Source organism: Carassius auratus, chromosome 41 (assembly GCF_003368295.1).
Source record: "Carassius auratus strain Wakin chromosome 41, ASM336829v1, whole genome shotgun sequence".
NCBI lineage: Eukaryota > Metazoa > Chordata > Actinopteri > Cypriniformes > Cyprinidae > Carassius > Carassius auratus.
In genome coordinates this window covers 21,932,603-21,945,240 of record NC_039283.1, presented here as the reverse complement: position 1 = coordinate 21,945,240, position 12,638 = coordinate 21,932,603, and the positions used below count along the sequence as shown (strand labels likewise).

The window sequence follows — 12,638 nt, the reverse complement described above, 5'->3', positions numbered from 1 at the left end:
CATTAAAATGTCAAAAACAATTTGTGTTTATCTATTTTTCTGTCATTAATAATGTGTATATCACACACTGAAATGTATTCAAATTCATTTGCACAATAATGGAAACAGTGGGGGAAAAGTCATACAGAGGAAGGATACTCTGGACTAATATTTTGGCTCCCTCTGGTGGAATGGAAAAGTTGGGACCTCAAATGTCACTTCATGCATTTGCTTCATTCATTTTGAGAGATAAATTTAGAATGTTTCCTCCAGATATGCACCTTATGTTTTAGAATTACTGCTATATGAGGACAATACTGAATGTTTAAAAAATAATCAGAACTGATAATTATGTTTCCTGCATTTCAGTTTAAAGAAATATTTGATTTGATTTTATCAATAACTTCCAAAATGTTTTAACTGCTTCATTTTACTTAAATTTTATATATATATATATATATATATATATATATATATATATATATATATATATATATATATATATATGAGAGCCAGCATTATATATATATATATATATATATATATATATATATATATATATATATATATATATATATATATATATATATAAAAATGCTGGCTCTCAAATAAAACAAATAGTATTGATGTCATCATCGATTAAGAAAGAATTTGTGGAGAGTAAGTACACTTTGATGAACAGGTGACTAAATGTCATATTAAAGTAACGCATTGAGACTTACAGAGCATGCAAAGAACATATTTTAGAGGAAATAACATATTTAGAAATATGTAATTTTCTTTGCTACAAGTTTGTCTGAAACTGTGTGATAAAAAGTGAATCTTTTTAAATGTAGCTATATGTTTAGTCTCAGTTGAATCACATATACAGTAAAATGATTTTCATTGCATATCCTTGATATACTGTTGCACTATAAACTGCACTGTAAAATCTTATGGTAGTTTTTTTGAACTAACATAAAATAATTGGCAAAAAAAAAAAAATCATTTTTTATTTTACTATGGGCTAGTGTAATTTGTTCTTATTGGTAGTTTTTCCAAACGTTTTTCAATGACTTCTGTAGGCCTAAATGTACCTTTTTTTTTTTTTTTCAGTGTACGGAAAGATGGTATCCCTATAGGAGAAGAGGTAACAATAAATAAGGTCAAAAATAAGTTTATTCAGATCTTTTTATTAAACATTTGGCTGAAATAAATGTACACACAAACTCCAACTGACAATCTACACATGTAGAATTTTAATTGACTAAATCTATACCACCGATATTAAACAAAGTAGATACAAAATAGGTAGGTGTCTGAATTTGCATTTAGAACTTGATTTCTTTCAATTTCAAATGGAACTTTATAATTTACTTCCAGCTTGTTCTGTATGCCTCTTAATTTGGAAACACAAAGCTGATGTCTTCACTGGCAACAATTCTGCCATTCTTTATAATTTTCATAGAAGTTGTTTGACTGCCGTTCTCCATATTGTTGTAGTGGTGAGTAAATACACCATTGCTTGGCAGGTGTATGGACCTCTGGATGTTGTTGCTCGCCTAAGATAAGAATAAGAAAAATTATTGATGTTGTGGATTTTATTTTGCCACATGGCTCTTAAAGGTCATTTTTAAACTAAAAATTCCAGGGCACAAACATAAAGTAATCCAAACACTTTCTTTCTTTTCTTGTCAGAAATAGTAGGTCATTTTTGCCATTTTCATGTACTTTTCTTCTAATGTTTTATACATACTGAGAATAAGGGCATACTATTCTTATATTGTTTTTAATCTACACTGTTTGCAATACCGAATCTGACTTCCTCTTCCTCTATGGCTTTCTATACTTATGAAAGATGCTACATTTTTCCAAATTCATTCTGATGAGGAAACAAATTCATCTACATCTTGGATAGCCGGAAGGGGTGTAAATATTTAGAAAATTTTCATTTATGGAGAAACTATTCCTTTAAATTTGGATGTCCCACAGGTCACCCAGCACACAAAAATGGACCTACAAAAAACAATATCCAATTAAAAGAAATATCTTATATTTCGTGAGGTCTGCCTACCTCCAAATTAGGTGCATCATTTCTCTCACAGACTTGATGGGATCTTGACTGATCAGAAAAACAATCATGCCTTTAAAGTAGAAGAACATTTAAACATTAATTTGATTATTATGTAAAAAAATATATATATATATCCTTTCCAGTCCAAATTTTAAGTTTTACTTAATTGATTCATTACTGACCCACATGTCCAGCAAACAGCTTTTCCCTGTGGATGATGATACATTTTTTTGAAGATGTCTGTAAAGATTCAGTAAGCAAAAGGTAAAAGTCTATATAAGTAATGTTTTTACTTTCGAGTATTATGTTTTTGATAATTCAGAATATATTTTTTATAAGAATTTAAAAAAAAAAAGATTTTTTTTGGATATCAAAAATGTTTTATTCATTATTAATTTAAAGACAAAAGTTTGAATTTCATTTAAGATCAGGTCAGTCAGTGCCTTTATAAGGGAGTTGCAAAAGTTTGAGACTGTAATGCCCTACACCCTTCAAAGAACTCACTTGAAGCACTCTGCCCTTTGAAGGTAATAGGGCATAGGGATGCTCACTTCCATTTGGATTTCACCCTATGTACATTTAAAAAAAATTTTTTTTAAAGAATATTATGTGTACTCACTGTATTTGTCCAGTCCTCAAGCACCTCTTCAACCCTGTGGAAGCAAACTGGATCCACTTGTGTTCAACAGAGATGTAAATCTTAAGGCTGAAAGAACAATAGCTCCACCTATAATATGTCAATTGAAACTAAAAGTATTTACTGACAAGCGCTTAGGACAGATTTTTTTATTAGTGGACCTCATTTATATTTATATATAATAAATATTAGAGATGGGGAGTAACGAAGTACAAATACAAATACTGTAATTTTCTGATGGCCTATCAGTAAGCTACTTTAAATTATTTTTCTGACAACTTTTTATTTTCACTCCTTAAGCCTACTTTTTTTTTTTTTTTACACAAATAGCTGTACTTTTTTGCTTCTTACATTTTCAAACCAGGCTCGTTACATAAGGTCATTGAACGCCTCAACCAAATTTATTTATTAATCATTCATTCATTCATTCATTCATTCATTCATTTATATATTTATATATACTTAAGTAATTTTTCGTCCTGCGTACAACTCAACTTCAGTTAAGTATTCGTTTATTTCGAGTCGAAAGGACTGTCAGGAAAGTCAAAAAAGTAAGTAGTCTAACTTGTATTAAGCACTGAGCCATAAATACATGTTAATGGACGAATCAGTCCGATTTAATGAACTGGTTCGACCGGAATTTATAGAAATTCTCAGGGCTGTATTGTATACAGGGCCTTAAAATATACTGTTTAATATTAATAAAGTTTCGTGATTACAGTTAAATGATTATATTATGCTTTCTGGTGAATTTTTTTTTTTTTTTTTTTTTTTTTTTTTTTTTTACCGTTAAAACAAAATTGAAACGAAAAAAAAAAATGGATTAGCCTAAAAAGAAAAATTTAAACTGAAAAAAAGGAAATTTCTCAGCTATAAAAAATACAACGGAATTTGTGAAAAAAAAAACGATTTCATAGGGTCCTAGTTGGTGAAGGAAATAATAATAATAATAATAATAATAATAATAATAATAATAATAATAATAATAATAATAAAATATAATAATCCTGAGCCCTTTCAGTAAATATTAATGTATTGCGGAGAAATTTCAGTTTTTTCCGTTTAAATTTTTCTGTAGCCTATTAGGCTAATTTTTTCGATTTAATTTTGTTTTAACGGTTAACTTTTTTTTCTTCACCAGAAAGCATAATATAATCATTTAACTGTAATCATGAAACTTGTATATTAAACAGCATATATTTTAAGGCCCTGTATACAGCCCTGAGAATTTCTATAAATTCCGGTCGAACCAGTTCATTAAATCGGACTGATTCGTCCATTAACATGTATTTATGGCTCAGTGCTTAATACAAGTTAGACTACTTACTTTTTTGACTTTCCTGACAGTCCTTTCGACTCGAACACTTAACTGGAGTTGAGTTGTACGCAGGACGAAAAATTACTTAAGTATGTATAAATATATAAATGAATGAATGAATGAATGAATGATTAATAAATAAATTCGGTTGAGGCGTGCAATGACCTTATGTAACGAGCCTGGTTTGAAAATGTAAGAAGCAAAAAAGTACAGCTATTTGTGTAAAAAAAAAAAAAAAAAAAAAGAAAATGTAGGCTTAAGGAGTGAAAATAAAAAGTTGTCAGAAAAAATAATTTAAAGTAGCTTACTGATAGGCCATCAGAAAATTACAGTATTTGTATTTGTACTTCGTTACTCCCCATCTCTAATATTTATTATATATAAATATAAATGAGGTCCACTAATAAAAAAATCTTTCCTAAGCGCTTGTCAGTAAATACTTTTAGTTTCAATTGACATATTATAGGTGGAGCTATTGTTCTTTCAGCCTTAAGATTTACATCTCTGTTGAACACAAGTGGATCCAGTTTGCTTCCACAGGGTTGAAGAGGTGCTTGAGGACTGGACAAATACAGTGAGTACACATAATATTCTTTAAAAAATTTTAAAAAAAAATGTACATAGGGTGAAACCCAAATGGAAGTGAGCATCCCTATGCCCTATTACCTTCAGAGGGCAGAGTGCTTCAAGTGAGTTCTTTGAAGGGTGTAGGACATTACAGTCTCAAAAAAAAAAAAAAAAAACTTTTTTTTTAATTCTTATAAAAAATATATTCTGAATTATCAAAAACATAATACTCGAAAGTAAAAACATTACTTAAATAGACTTTTACCTTTTGCTTACTGAATCTTTACAGACATCTTCAAAAAAATGTATCATCATCCACAGGGAAAAGCTGTTTGCTGGACATGTGGGTCAGTAATGAATCAATTAAGTAAAACTTAAAATTTGGACTGGAAAGGATATATATATATATTTTTTTTACATAATAATCAAATTAATGTTTAAATGTTCTTCTACTTTAAAGGCATGATTGTTTTTCTGATCAGTCAAGATCCCATCAAGTCTGTGAGAGAAATGATGCACCTAATTTGGAGGTAGGCAGACCTCATGAAATATAAGATATTTCTTTTAATTGGATATTGTTTTTTGTAGGTCCATTTTTGTGTGCTGGGTGACCTGTGGGACATCCAAATTTAAAGGAATAGTTTCTCCATAAATGAAAATTTTCTAAATATTTACACCCCTTCCGGCTATCCAAGATGTAGATGAATTTGTTTCCTCATCAGAATGAATTTGGAAAAATGTAGCATCTTTCATAAGTATAGAAAGCCATAGAGGAAGAGGAAGTCAGATTCGGTATTGCAAACAGTGTAGATTAAAAACAATATAAGAATAGTATGCCCTTATTCTCAGTATGTATAAAACATTAGAAGAAAAGTACATGAAAATGGCAAAAAATGACCTACTATTTCTGACAAGAAAAGAAAGAAAGTGTTTGGATTACTTTATGTTTGTGCCCTGGAATTTTTTGTTTAAAAATGACCTTTAAGAGCCATGTGGCAAAATAAAATCCACAACATCAATAATTTTTCTTATTCTTATCTTAGGCGAGCAACAACATCCAGAGGTCCATACACCTGCCAAGCAATGGTGTATTTACTCACCACTACAACAATATGGAGAACGGCAATCAAACATATTCTATGAAAATTATAAAGAATGGCAGAATTGTTGCCAGTGAAGACATCAGCTTTGTGTTTCCAAATTAAGAGGCATACAGAACAAGCTGGAAGTAAATTATAAAGTTCCATTTGAAATTGAAAGAAATCAAGTTCTAAATGCAAATTCAGACACCTACCTATTTTGTATCTACTTTGTTTAATATCGGTGGTATAGATTTAGTCAATTAAAATTCTACATGTGTAGTTGTCAGTTGGAGTTTGTGTGTACATTTATTTCAGCCAAATGTTTAATAAAAAGATCTGAATAAACTTATTTTTGACCTTATTTATTGTTACCTCTTCTCCTATAGGGATACCATCTTTCCGTACACTGGAAAAAAAAACAATAAGTAGATTTAGGGAATTTTTTATTTTGCACGTTTTTGCACACATAAATTTCAAGCAAAATTAAAGTATTTAATTAAGTAAAATGTACTTAACTAGGTACATTTAGCAAAGGAATTGAGTAAATTTAACTTAACCAGTTATGAGTAATATCTATCTAGTTATTGTGTTAAATACAAAAATCCTCAAGTATATTACCCTCATTTATTTAATTTACTCAAACAAGGTAGCACTGGAAAACAACAATGCTATTAAAGCATGTGGTTTATTTGCATGTAAGTAAGCAAGTAGACAGCTTGTTATCCTTTGAAGAATATGTCCACTCAATATAATTATTATTTAAATGAAAACAGACCTCAATACTTGGTACACCAAACATAATGACAGTAACAATCAATGGATAGTGTAATGTATATAAATGGGTCATTTTGAGTAGAAAATTTACTCCAGATATCACAAAACAGTAAATTACTAGATCTAGCGAAAAAATCAATCATAAAACAGTGTAAATACAACTCGAAACAGTGAACATTTTAATATTTTTAATTATTTATGATGGGAAAAAATGGAATCATAACTTTGATATTTACTTAAAGAATGCTTGTACACGCAAGTAAAATATGCTTATAATTTCAAACTTTAATTTCTACAAGCTTAAATTGATTAGTAATATAGAATTTACTTTATTTTTTTTTAATTCTTTCCTGTAGCCTACTTAATTATTTCATGTACAAAATTACATTTGTTTTTATGTAGTATTTACTTCACCACAAAATATTTTTTATCAGTGTAGCAGTCTCTTTAAGGTTAAATTAAATGTTTATTATTTAGTATTAGGACTATAAATTATATAAACTCAAAAGTTTCACTTAATAATTGTTTCACATTTAGTTTGCAAGGGCATTAAGTACAGACAACTCTTGAGCTGAATTGAGCCACGGTTTGTGTTTGTGTAAATACATTTAAATTAATGCTAAAGCACTTTTAAGTCACACAGATAAAAAAAAAAGTGCCTTAAATGTATATGCAATTTACCATACTTGAAAATATTTAAATGTATATGATTTTTTTTTTATAATAATGTAACGTTAACCATATAATTTGTCATACTTTAACTAAACTGATAAATGGCTGTTGTGTAAAATGAAAATGAAACAATATTAGGTTCATTAACAGTGTGTACGTTATCTTTACTTCATCAGCTTGCAACAGAACCCAGGATACACATGATTTGAATTCTTCCATTTTTACTCATGCATATTTAACAATTTTGAGAGCCATCCAACTGTATTTAGTCACAATAGACTGGCTGCGTCTTCTGGAGATCGCATTTGAAAGCTGCATACGTCATTGAGGATGTCTTATTTAAGAAAAGGAATCATAATAAAATTGTATGGTTTAAAATAATATAATTTATTTTTTACTTTGTAATTTACTTTTTTTAAATGTGACTTCCCTGATGACGTACTATATGCAGCTTTAAAATTCAACCTCCGGAGGACGCAGCCTAAATGAGACACAGCTGTTTAATTTGTCAGCTGATTTATGCTGCGTTTATTTTAGCCAAAGTTTATGTAGTACAGAGTTGGTGCACACTGCACAGTAACCAATGTGTACATTCTCCTATCCATGATTTCTCACTTAAAATGGCCAAGTAGCCTATTTTGACTCTTAAATGCTATGTTTATTATGGAGATTTGGGAGTATAAACTGAAAAGTTTCACTTGACATGTAGTTTGCAAGGTCGTTATGTGCAGGCAACAGTTGAGTCGCATAGATTTCGGGTTTGATGACAGCATGTGTTTGTGTTAATATATTTAATTTAATGCTGCTCTTTTGCATTATGGAGATTACTCTGAAATTATGTTTATAGAAAATACTTTTTTTTTCATGCCCTCCTGGGATTTCTTTCTTGTCCGGGCTGTATTTCAGAGGAAGAGAATTCATTTTTAGCCACTTGAGTAAGTTGTGCATAAGATCCTTTCTCTCAAGACAACACTCCTAACTGGGCTCACTTCCATCCAGAGGGTTGGTACCTGCAAGTGTTTTCGACGAGCGAAGAGTGCGTATAATATTTGGGCCAGCTTACTCTCACATTAGCCGCGTTTCCACTGGCGAGCTTAAAGCTGGTTTTTTGGCCGTGGTTAATTTCAGAAAGCTAACAGCTTTAACACCAGCATTAAAGACTTATTAAAATAAATTGAGCTCAAAACTCACTTTCAGTCATCAGCAAGTGATTGAAATAACTTGATCCGATGTGGATTATAATCACTAAACAAAGCAGAAATATTTATAAAAGGCTATGCACGCTAAACATTAACGTTACCAAAGTAAACATGGTAAATATTACAACTTGGAGAAATCAGACGTCAGCTTCTTATTATTCACTATAACAATTGTATATTTAGTAACTTATATTATCTGTCATAAGTCTCGAGAGTTTAGCTCCATTTTTTTTTTTTCTTCGGGAGCTTTTATAAAAATAGAGATTTTATCATTCATTCTAAATGTGACGTATAGGCTACTGTGGCTACAAATAAACAGAAACAGACTCGGCTGAATAAGCAGGCTATTTTCATATTGCTTAAGCGTAAAAAAAAAATATATATATATATATATAAATAAATGTATTTCTGTGTGACTAATTTTGAGTCATGATAAATTAATTCATTATTCAGATTCAGATTCAACTTTATTGTCATTGCACATGTAGGCACAAGGCAACGAAATACAGTGGACAGGGGAAGAGATAACAGCAAAACATTAGGAAAGAGAGAAAAAAAAAACAGCACCCAGACTGTGCTCCTATGGGAGCACCGTTTGAGAACAGTAAAAACACCACAGCACAAATGCACATAATCAATACACCATAAACACACGACTAGCAACTGTGGATGGAAATTTGGGGGGTCGAGGTGATCCAGCCCAGGCAATCAGCATCCGGTCTAACAGCCATTATAGCGCTGGTCACAGGCCCGCTTGCCAGACTGGCGGAACAAAACGGCGAAGGCGAGGGATGGGGGTGTGGGGTGAGTGCATATCTGTATATGTGTAAGAGTTTGTGTATTTGTAGGCCTGGAGAATTGCGATTCTCTCTAGATGCCTCAGTCCGCAGATTATACAGCGTCACAACAAGTTGCCATGGAGACAGCCTTGCTCAGGTCCTAGACAGAGACAACAATCAACAGGTGTGGGGGGAAACGGGTGAGGAACGCAGAGTCTCTCGCTGCCGTGCTTTCCAAGGAGAAATTTGTTTTCCAGCCAAGGCCAAGCCAAGGCCAAGCTGGTAGTGGAGCCGAAAGAAGATAAGATACCAGTTGTTTTGGTCTAGTAGCCGCATTCCAATTTAACGGTCACTATGATTGTCCCTTTTGGTCTCCAAATCCTCCAATTTCCCTTCCAAAGCCGTGAGCTTCACCGTGATGTTATCCATATTGTGGTTAATAGTTTCAGTCTCAGTGCTGACCGTTCTGCCCACTGCTTCAATCATGACGGGCAGCCTTGTGAGGCTTTGAACAGCTGTTCCCGTCTTCTGAATTTTCCGATAACCCAGGGCAAAGCCTAATCCAATCAGCAGAAGACCTATTATCATGGTTCCGAATAGGTAGATGTCTTCAATGTCCTCCACAGAAAGAGCCGCCAGACACACGACCCGCCAATTCGCCCACGCGTCCATCGTGTAGCCAGCTGCAAACGTTCCGGCAGGGCAGTCAGGTTCCCCCGAACCCAAGCTTCTCGTCGAGAAGATGGTGTCAATTGCGTTGAGAGACCAATTTATCAAATCCATGTTTCAGTTTAGGATAGTTTAGGATAGCAATGCAGAGAGAGTCTCTCAAAGTAGACGAGACAAGAGGAACAGGCGAAGCAGGGAAGACAGGGAGGAGAGGAAAAAAATGCAACCGCCTCCGTTGAGAGCTTTTGAGAGCTTTTATGATCAATGTATCACTTATTCTTTAGTAAAACATTGATGCTTTTGAATTTAAATATTTTACAAAGCATGCAAACAAACGGCCACTTTTATAATGTTCGTTTTGTGATCACGCTAGTTCTCGTGAATTATTTCTTAGTTGTCTGATAACTTCTCTTTGTTGGTGAAATGGTGGGGTTGCGTTACGTTGTTCTGAGAGGCGTGTAAAGGGGGTTTTTTAGTGACGCGCAGTGGAGCTTCTGGCACGACTGTGGAAACGCTGCGCTATTCTGGCCTCGGTGCTACTGGCCTGTCTGTCCTGTTTTTAGCCCTGGCTCGCACTGGCCTGACAGTGGAAACACGGCTAATTGTCTTGAGACCATGGCCAGGATACGTTCCCATAGTTCCCACTACTCACTTTAGCCAGCAAGTGTTGAGCCTCCAAGCACTGCCCCCAGAGGATCAAGCTTTTTGGAATGCTGTGTCCCTTTAGCCCTGCGCATATAAGAGGACCGCATCCAGAGCTTCAGAAGCTCAGAGCAGCTCTTTGTCTGCTATGGAGGACAGCTGAAGGGGAAGGCGGTCTCCAAGCAGAGGTTCTCTTGCTGAGTCTCCCAAAATTTCTCACTCAACCTACCAAGCCATGGTTTTCCTTGCCATTGTGAAACTTTAGTTTCTTGCATGGGATTCATAAGCTGCCTCTATTCTTTATAATATGATTTAAAGATAAAAATGTCAGTTATTACTTTCAGTTTCCTTTGAAACAGTAGGCGGAGATTTTGGTATTTGAGCTTTATATAGATTTATGTGAAACGCAGGACCAGTTTATTGTCACAACCTTTAAGAGAAGCTTGAGGACTGTGATGGCAAAATAATCGGTAAGAAATTAGATTACATTGTTATAAAACTTTTTGTTTCCAAAATGCACTGTATTGAAAAAGATCATACAAATGGTATAAATTGAAGAAATGTAGATCTAACTTGACATTAGCATTATAGACAACTGCCAAGCCATTTACAAAAATCAGGGGACACAAGTGTTTTACAGATATTATTTGTAAATAACTGTTTCCACAGTTTTTCACATCATATCACTTTTGTTTACCATATCACTAGAAAACATCTACAACAATGAACTGTCCGGGGTGTGAGAGATATTCAGCTCGATGGAGACCATATAAGGGAGATCCTGTGTATTGTGGGTCAGTAAAATATTATTGATTTCAATTGTAAAAGACTTTTTCTACTTTTCAGAGCTTACTTAGCTCAATTGATGCACATCATTTATAATTATACATTTATGAAGGCATCCTTGTCGATACTGTGGGATGACACATCGGCCCTGTAAATGTTACTGGGAGGAAAATGGACCTTCTGAAACACAGGTAACAGTGTCTGAAATATGCCAAAATATAAAATTAAACAATGAAGGTGAAAAACTGTAATTGAAGCACAAATGCATTGAAGGAGAGAGTAGACTTAAACACATACTGTATCTAATATGAGTAATTCTATAAGGTTTAATTAGAAAGCTATTAAATGTAGATGTTTATGAATATAACACCACCTTTGCTTTTCCAATGACTCTCTTATAGGTGTGCAACGTGATGCATCCATCATACAGTATCAACACCGTCCAGATGACTGTGCCACAAAATGGTGTAATCACTCACTATTGCAATGATATAACAAATGGTGTTCAATCTTATACTGTGGAATTCAAAAGAAATGGTGTCACTGTTGACTATGATAGGTACTGCATTTTTTCGGGGAATGCTCACATATTTGGGGGTTTTTTTTAGTTTACAGTTCAATCTGATTTTTTAAATTTTTATTTTTTTTGTTGGTACTCAACTTTAATTGTTTATCTGAAGTATAGTTTAAATGTAAACATCAACAACAACAACTCATAAGTGTACAATTTTTGCAATGCCTTTATTTTAAGGAATCAAATTGATGATCTATATGATTTTTATCCTCAGTGGTTTTGTCTCTTTTGTCAGTGAGTAATCCAAAGTGGAATCTAAAGTGTTGAAACTTAGTGTGCTGTAATGTAATATGTTGCTTTCAATAAATACATTGCACTTTGTTTTTGCCCACCCTAACTACAAATGACAAGAACCTGATTTCTTCATTAGAATGGTTCATCTTTCCCCACCAATATAGCTGTAATGTCTCATATATGTTTTTAAACAACAGGCATATACAGAGTACACATTTATAAAATCCTTGAGAGATATGGTAAGATTTGGTAAGACTTTACTAAAACACTCCGGAATTGAACTAATGTACAAAATGTGCAAAACAAATGTGTATTATTATCATACACTGCCTGGCTTAAGTTGTGGTCGTCTTTTCTTTCCTATTGTGATGAATATCTGAATGAAACAACTTCTCGAAGAAGAAAAATCATAGGACATGGTTTGCCACTGGTGGATATCATGTGAGTGACAGGTTTTCCAAACAAGACTATAACTAGATGGTAACACTTTATGAAACTCTATAATAATCATATAGCATATGATTTTAGTAATGTAGTTTAGATGTAGTACATTACATGTACTTATACCTTATTTTAATGTTACTTTAATATGAGTGGATAATGAATTAAGGCATGTTCTTGACCTTGACTACAACATGAACTAACCTTAATTACAACGTGAGTCATATGAATT

The 12,638-nt window shown here is 32.9% G+C and overlaps 2 long non-coding RNA genes across 2 annotated transcripts; one reads left to right on the top strand and one right to left on the bottom strand.

Annotated features, from left to right (window-relative positions):
- Positions 1–1,249: 1,249 nt before the first annotated feature.
- Positions 1,250–2,709, bottom strand: LOC113059674 (uncharacterized). The gene is made up of 4 exons (XR_003278125.1): positions 2,652–2,709; positions 2,215–2,272; positions 2,033–2,102; positions 1,250–1,520 (listed from the first exon to the last, which is right to left on the bottom strand). It is a non-coding gene; the product is annotated as an uncharacterized LOC113059674 (long non-coding RNA).
- Positions 2,710–4,503: 1,794 nt separating this feature from the next.
- LOC113059673 (uncharacterized) lies at positions 4,504–5,945 on the top strand. The gene is made up of 4 exons (XR_003278124.1): positions 4,504–4,561; positions 4,844–4,901; positions 5,015–5,084; positions 5,598–5,945. It is a non-coding gene; the product is annotated as an uncharacterized LOC113059673 (long non-coding RNA).
- Positions 5,946–12,638: the final 6,693 nt, after the last annotated feature.